This window comes from Colobus angolensis, unplaced genomic scaffold, assembly GCF_000951035.1.
Source record: "Colobus angolensis palliatus isolate OR3802 unplaced genomic scaffold, Cang.pa_1.0 Scaffold560, whole genome shotgun sequence".
NCBI lineage: Eukaryota > Metazoa > Chordata > Mammalia > Primates > Cercopithecidae > Colobus > Colobus angolensis.
In genome coordinates, this window is record NW_012119155.1 from 837,449 (window position 1) to 845,029 (window position 7,581).

Here is a 7,581-nt window from a genome sequence, read left to right on the forward strand (position 1 = left end):
CGGACTTGATAATTATAAACTTGTAAGCCTTAAAATTAAATAGTAAAATACCTTGAATTCTGTTTTCCTTAAAGTTGTTTGTGTAATTCCAGGTTCTTTGACTTTTTCATATAAAACTTATAATTAGCTTAATAACTTTTATGAAAATAAAACAGCCTGATGGAATTTTGATTGAGAATGCCTTGATTCATACCAGGAGATTTGATATCTTAATTATCTTAATATATTGTTTTGTAATCTATGATCACTCTGTATCTCTCCTGTTACTTAGATCTTTCTAGATTTCTCACAGAAATGTTTTATTCATATTTATTTATTTTTTTCAGTGGAAAATAATTTTTATTGAGACCCCACCAGCTGCAAAATCTGTTCCTGGCATTAAGCTCCTTCTTCCTTTGCAATTCAGTCTTTCTTGAGTGGTCTCATGAATGCTTTCTTCTCCTTCATAGTCTGGAAGTGGCAATGGCCAAACTTGGAGGTAGTGTCAATGAACTTAAAGTCAATCTTCTCCAGAGCCTGCCATTTGGTCTGGACCAGCAAGGACTTGCAGAGGATGAGCACTCGCTTCTTGGTTCCCACCGCACAGCCTTTTAGCATGACAAAGTCATTGGTCACTTCGCCACAGTGGACAAAGCCACCCAGAGGTTGATGCTCTTGTCAGACAGGTCATAGTCAATGGAGGCATTGTTCTTGATCAGTATGCTGTCCGTGATAAGGTAACCCTGGCCGATCTTACAGATCTTCTTGGTGATCTCAGTGCCATCATGGTAGCTTTTCTGGACAGTGCATGCCACAGAGAAAGCCACATGGGAAAGATGCCATGCCCTAGTACAGGCCACTTTGCACAAGCCGTGGTTGGTCTTGTGGGGCAGCTTCTTGGTGTGCCAACAACTGGTGACCCCTTTGTAGCCTTTGCCCTTGGTCACCTCAATGACTTCGATCATCTCATCCTGACCAAACACTTGGATCACAGGTACCTGTTGCTCGAGCCTCTTCTAGGCCTTGTACAGCTTCTCAGCCATGTTGCCTCAGTTCACCTAGATCTCCATCAGGTGGGCCCTCTGGTGCAGAGGAAGTAGGTGTATCTGGGTGTGGGCAATGACACGGATGACTTGGCAGTACTTCTTCATGCTGCTAAAGTCCTTCTACACCTGCTTCTTGCCATCCTCTTTCTGCCATTTCTTGCAGTACTTGGTAAAGACCTTCTTCTTAGATTTATGCCAGTTCTTGGAGAAACGCCTTTTGCACTCATTGCTGATGTGCTCAGCAAAGATGGTCTTGAAAGTCCAGATGCCTCGAGGGGTTTCCCCATATCCCACAATGCCCACAACCACCATGGGTGGTTGTCTCTACAATGGCCACAGCCTCTACCACCCCTTCATACTCACCTTGGATCCTGGCCTATTGACTTCCCCTCTCGATGTGGGTCATGCCAATCTTTTATCTCAAGAAGGCTGTGAAGGCTGTGTGGACCAGCTTGGAAGGGTCATCCTTAGGGAAGCTCTTCACCTTCCCATGATGCCTGCTGCTGCGCTTTCAAGGCAGGAAGCTGAGGGACCTGTGTCTGGGAGCGGAGAACTTTCTGTGAGACATCACACCATCAAATCCCACTGGAGAAATGTTTTATATTTTACAGCACATAAGCATTACATTTTATTAGGCTTATTTATGAGTATTTCATATCTCAATACCATTATAAATGGTAGTGTTTTCTTCATTTAAATTTTCAGTTGTTCATTGATGGAGTATAAAATTTCAATTGACTTTTTTTTTTTTTATTTATTATACTTTAAGTTCTAGGGTACATGTGCATAACGTGCAGGTTTGTTACATATGTATACTTGTGCCATGTTGGTGTGCTGCACCCATCAACTCGTCAGCACCCATCAATTCATCATTTATATCAGGTATAACTCCCCAATGCAATCCCTCCCCCCTCCCCTAGTCCCCATGATAAGCCCCAGTGTGTGATGTTCCCCTTCCCGAGTCCAAGTGATCTCATTGTTCAGTTCCCACCTATGAGTGAGAACATGCGGTGTTTGGTTTTCTCTTCTTGTGATAGTTTGCTAAGAATGATGGTTTCCAGCTGCATCCATGTCCCTACAAAGGACGCAAACTCATCCTTTTTTATGGCTGCATAGTATTCCATGGTGTATATGTGCCACATTTTCTTAATCCAGTCTGTCACAGATGGACATTTGGGTTGATTCCAAGTCTTTGCTATTGTGAATAGTGCCGCAATAAACATACGTGTGCATGTGTCTTTGTAGTAGAATAATTTATAATCCTTTGGGTATATACCCAGTAGTGGGATGGCTGGGTCATATGGTACATCTAGTTCTAGATCCTTGAGGAATCGCCATACTGTTTTCCATAATGGTTGAACTAGTTTACAATCCCACCAACAGTGTAAAAGTGTTCCTATTTCTCCACAATATGGACTTTGCACTCTGTGATGGTGAAAAACTTGCTTCTCAGGTATAACAGATTTTTTGGAAGATTATTTGTTTTTTTATAAATAGACAATCATGACATCTGAAAATAAATATAGTTTAATTACTTCTTTTTCAATTTACTTTCCTGTTATTTACTTTCTGTACATGATTGCACTGGCTAGGACCTACAATATTATGTTGAATACAAGTGGTGAAAGTGAACATCCTTACCTTTTTTCTGATATGATAAAGAATTAAGTCTTTCACCAGGATGTCTGATGCTAACTGTATATATTCCAGACATGCCTTTTCTCAGGTTGTGAAAATTTCCTTATATTCCTAGTTTGTTAAGAATTTTCCAATAGATGTTAACTTTTTCAAATGCTTTTCCTGCATCTATTGAGATAAATCTTATATAATTTGGATTTTTTTCTTGTTGATATTTTGAATTACATTGATTAACTTTCCCATGTTGAAACAAACTGGTATTCATGTAATAAACCCTACTTAGTCATGATATATTATCCTTCCTATATATTGCTGGATTTGATTTATTAGCATATGTTTTTCAGGATTGTTTGTCAAAGTTCATGAAGGAGCTTGGTCTTTAGTTTTCTCTTCTTGTAATGTCTTTGCCCGACTTGATGTCTTGGGAATTTGTGACTCATAAAATTATTTGAAAATTTCTCTCCTCTTTTATTTTCTAGAAGAGTATTTGTAGCATTGCTTTTAGTTCTCCTTAAATGTTTATTATATATTGCCACTGAAGACATCTTTAGCCTTGGATTTTCCCCATGCAAGATATTTTAACTGAAAATGGTATTTGTTTACTAATTATCTTTGTTTGGGTTAATCTATTTTTTTCAATAAATTTTGGTAATGTTTGATTTTCAAGAATTGTGGTCCATTTTATGTATGAAATTTATTGACATAGAATTTTTAAAATATTCACTCATGCTTTAAGTTTTGGAAGCATATGTAGTGATGTCTCCTCTTTTGTTTCTTATGTTGGTAATTTGTGCTTTCTTTGTGTTTTATTTTGTCTTCATTAGACCAATTACAGGCATTCTTTTTTTCATCTTGCAGAAATATCATTTCATTTTATTGATTATCCTTATTGTTTATTTTAAATTTTATTGATTTCTCTTTTTTGTTTTTACTTTTATTACTTATTTATTGCTCCAGCTTTTCTTCATTCTACATGCCTTGCGTCTGAAATGTTCTACTTCCCCTAGTTACTTATGGGGAAATATTAAATCATTTTAGACCTTTATTCTTTACTAATGTAAGCATTTAATTCTATAAAATTTCCCCCAAGCTCTACCTCAGCTGTGTACCACAAATTTTGATATATTGTGATTCTGGTTTCATTTAATTCAAAGGGTATTTAGCATCTCTTATGCTTCCTCTTTGGCCATGGGTTATTTAGAAGTGTGCTGCTAAATATACAAAAATAAAGAGAATTGAATTGACAGGTTTTTCTTTCAATACTTTAAAGATATGAATTCACTAAGATCAGGTTAACATAGATTCAGACAAAAGTATGCTGTAAATGTGACTACCATTTGCTCTGTTTGATTTCTGTAATTGTGTCACTTCAAAAATGCTGTATAAATGGAATCACATTATATGTAATATTTTGTGGTTGCCTTTTTTCACTAAGCATAATTCCCTTAAGTTTCACTGAGTTCTTGCATGTATCAAAAGCTCATTCCTGTTTATTGCTGAGTAGTATTCCATGGTGTAGAAGTAAACAGTTTAACCATTAACCAATTAAAGGGCATTTGCGCTGGTTCAATTTTTGACAATTGCAAGTAAAGTTACTCTGAACATTCATCTACAGGATTTTGTGTGAACATAAGTGTCCATTTTTCTGAGATAAATACCCAAGAGTGCAATTGCTGTGTCATATGGTAATTGTATGAACAGTTTCCTAAGAAACTGCCAAACTGATTTTACTTTCTGTACTATCTTACAGTACTACCAACAACGTATCAATTATCTAGGTGCACTGTATCCTCATCAGAATTTTATGTTGTTACAATTTCTTATATTTTAGACATTCTAGTAAGTGTGTTTTAAGTTGCATCTCTTTGTGGCTTTCATTTGTATTTTCTCCAATGACTAATGATTTTGAACATATATTCATATGCTTGTTTGCCATATATATAGCCTCTTCAGGAAAATGTCTCTCCATATATTTTGCCTATTCTCTAACTATATTGTTTACTTTCTGATGTTAAGCTTTAAGAATTCTTTATATATTCTAGATGCAAGTTTTTTTTTCAGATATGCAGCATGCAGACATTTTTGTCTAATGTGTAGCTCATATTTTCACCCTCTTATAGTGGTTTTTGGAAGAGCAGAAGTATGTAATTTTAATGAAGTCCAATTCATAAAATTTTCTTGGACATTTTCAATGTCAAGTCTAAGAATTCCTTGCCTAGCCCTAGATCCTGAAGTTTTTCTCCTACTTTTTCACTAAAAGCTTTATACTTTTATGATTTACGTTTAAGTTTCTGGTTTATTTTGAGGTAGTTTTTGGATAAAGCGAGAGAGTTAAGGGAGGAGCTATATATCTTTTGCCTGTGTATGTTCAATTGTTTCGAGAAAATATGTTGAAAAGACCATTTTTTCCTCTAATGAATTGCTTTATACCATTGTAAAAAATTAGTGGGGCACATATGTTCATCTCTTTCTAGGTTCCTTGTTCTACTCCATTAATGCCTGTGTATATCTCTTGCACAATATCACAGACTTGATTAGTGTAGTTATCTAATATCTTGAAATTTTGTATACTCAGTCCTATCAATTTATTTATTTTCAAAATTGTTTTAGTTATTTTCATTCCATTGATTTTGATATAATTTTTTTTTACTTTTATACTTTTAAAAATTTAAATTTTGTGCATCTATAGTAGGTGTATATATTTATGGGGTACTTGAGATGTGTTGATATAGGTATGCAATGCATAATAATTACACCATGAAAAATGGGATATCTATCCCCTCAAGCATTTATCCTTTGTGTTACAAACAATTGTATAATTTTACTTTTTTAAAAATATACAGTTAAATTATTATTGACTATAGTTACCATGATGTGCTAACAAATACTAGATTTCATTTGTATTAGTCTGTTTTTACAATGCTGATAAAGACATAACTGAGACTGAGAAATTTGTAAAGTGAAAGAGGTTTAATGGACTCACAGTTCCATATGGCTGGGGAGCCCTCACAATCATGGTAGAAAGGTGAAAGGCACATCTTACATGATGGCAGACAAGAGATAAAATGAGAGCCAAGCAAAAAAGAATACCCCTTATAAGACCATCAGATCTCCTGACACTTATTCACTACCACGAGAGCGGTATGGAGAAAACTGCCCTAATGATTCAATTATCTCCCACCGGGTCCCTCCCACAACATGTGGAAATTATGGGAGCTGCAATTCAAGATGAGATTTTGGTGGGGACAAAGCCATACCATATCATCGTTTGTTCGTTCTATTATTTTGTACCCATTAACCATCTCCATCTTCCCCCCATCTTCCCATTACTCTTCCCAGTATTTGGCAACCATATTTCTACTCTCTATAACCATGAATTCAATTGTTTTGATTTTTATATCCGACAAACAAGTGAGAACATGGGATGCTTGTATTTCTTTGCATGGCTTATTTTACATAACATAATGGCCTCCAGTTCCATCCATGTTTTTACCAATGACAGGATCTTATTATTTTTTATAGCTGAATAGTACTCCATTGTGTATATGTACCACATTTTCTGTATCCATTCTTCTGTTTGATGAACCCTTAGGTTTCTTTCAAATCCTGGATAGTGTAGACAGTGCTGCAACATACATGGGAGTGCAAATATCTCTTTTATATACTGATTTCTTTCCATTTGATATACAACCTGCAGTAGGATTGATGTATCATATGGTAGCTCTATTTTTAGTATTTTGAGGAACCTCCATACTGTTCTGTATTGTGGCTGTACTAATTTACAATAGCACCGACAATGTACAAGGGTTCCATTTTCTCCACATCCTTACCAGCATTTGTTATTGCCTGTCTTTTAAATATAAGCCTTTTTAACTGGGGATAGATGGCATTGCATTGTAATATCCATTTGCATTTCTCTGATGATCAATGATGTTGAGCACCATTTAATATAACTGTCATTTTTTTGTCTTCTTTCTTTTAAAAAGTTATTTATATTTATTTATATATTTTTAATTTTTGTGGGTACATAGCAGGTGTACATATTTATGAAGTACATGAGATGTTTTGATAAAGGCATGCAATGTGAAATAAGCACATTAGGGAGAATGGGGTATTAATCCCCTCAAGCATTTATCCTTTGTGTTACAAACAATCCAATTATACTCTAAGTTATTTTTAAAAGTAATATTAAGTTATTGATTTTTGTCACCCTATTGTGCTATCAAATAGTAGGTCTTATTCATTCTTTCTATTTTTGTACCCATTAACCATCCCCACATCCTTTCCCACTGTTCCACTATACTTCTTAGGTTCTGCAAACCATCTTTGTACTCGCTATATCCATGAATTCAATTATTTTGATTTTTAGATCCCACAAATGAATGAAAACATACAATGTTTGTCTTTCTGTGCCTGGCTTATTTCACTTAACACAATGATCTCCAATTCCATACATATTGTTGAAAATGTATCTAATTCTCTTTTATAACTAAATAGTATTTTATTGTGTATATGTACCACGTATTTTTATTTATCTGTTGATGGACACTTAGTTTACATCGAATCTAAGCTATTGTAAACAGGGCTGCAATAGACGTAGGAGTGCACATATCTTACCAATATACTGATTTCCTTTTTGAGGGGCTATGTACCCAGCAGTGGGTTTGCTGGATCATATGGTACTTTAATTTTTAGGTTTTTTGAAGAACCTCCAAACTGTTTTTCATAGCAGTTGTACTAACTTACATTCCCACCAACAGTGCACAAAGGTTCCTTTTTCTCAACATCTGTGCAAGCATTTGTTATTACCTGACTTCTGGATACAAGCCATTTTAACTGGGGTGACATTATATCTCATTGTAATTTTGACATGCATTACCCTAATGATCAGTGATGTTGAACAACTTTTCTTTTTTTT

At 35.1% G+C, this 7,581-nt stretch overlaps 1 pseudogene; it reads right to left on the reverse strand.

Annotated features, from left to right (window-relative positions):
* Positions 1-378: 378 nt before the first annotated feature.
* LOC105525865 lies at positions 379-1,593 on the reverse strand (annotated as a pseudogene).
* Between the last annotated feature and the right edge of the window lie 5,988 nt (positions 1,594-7,581).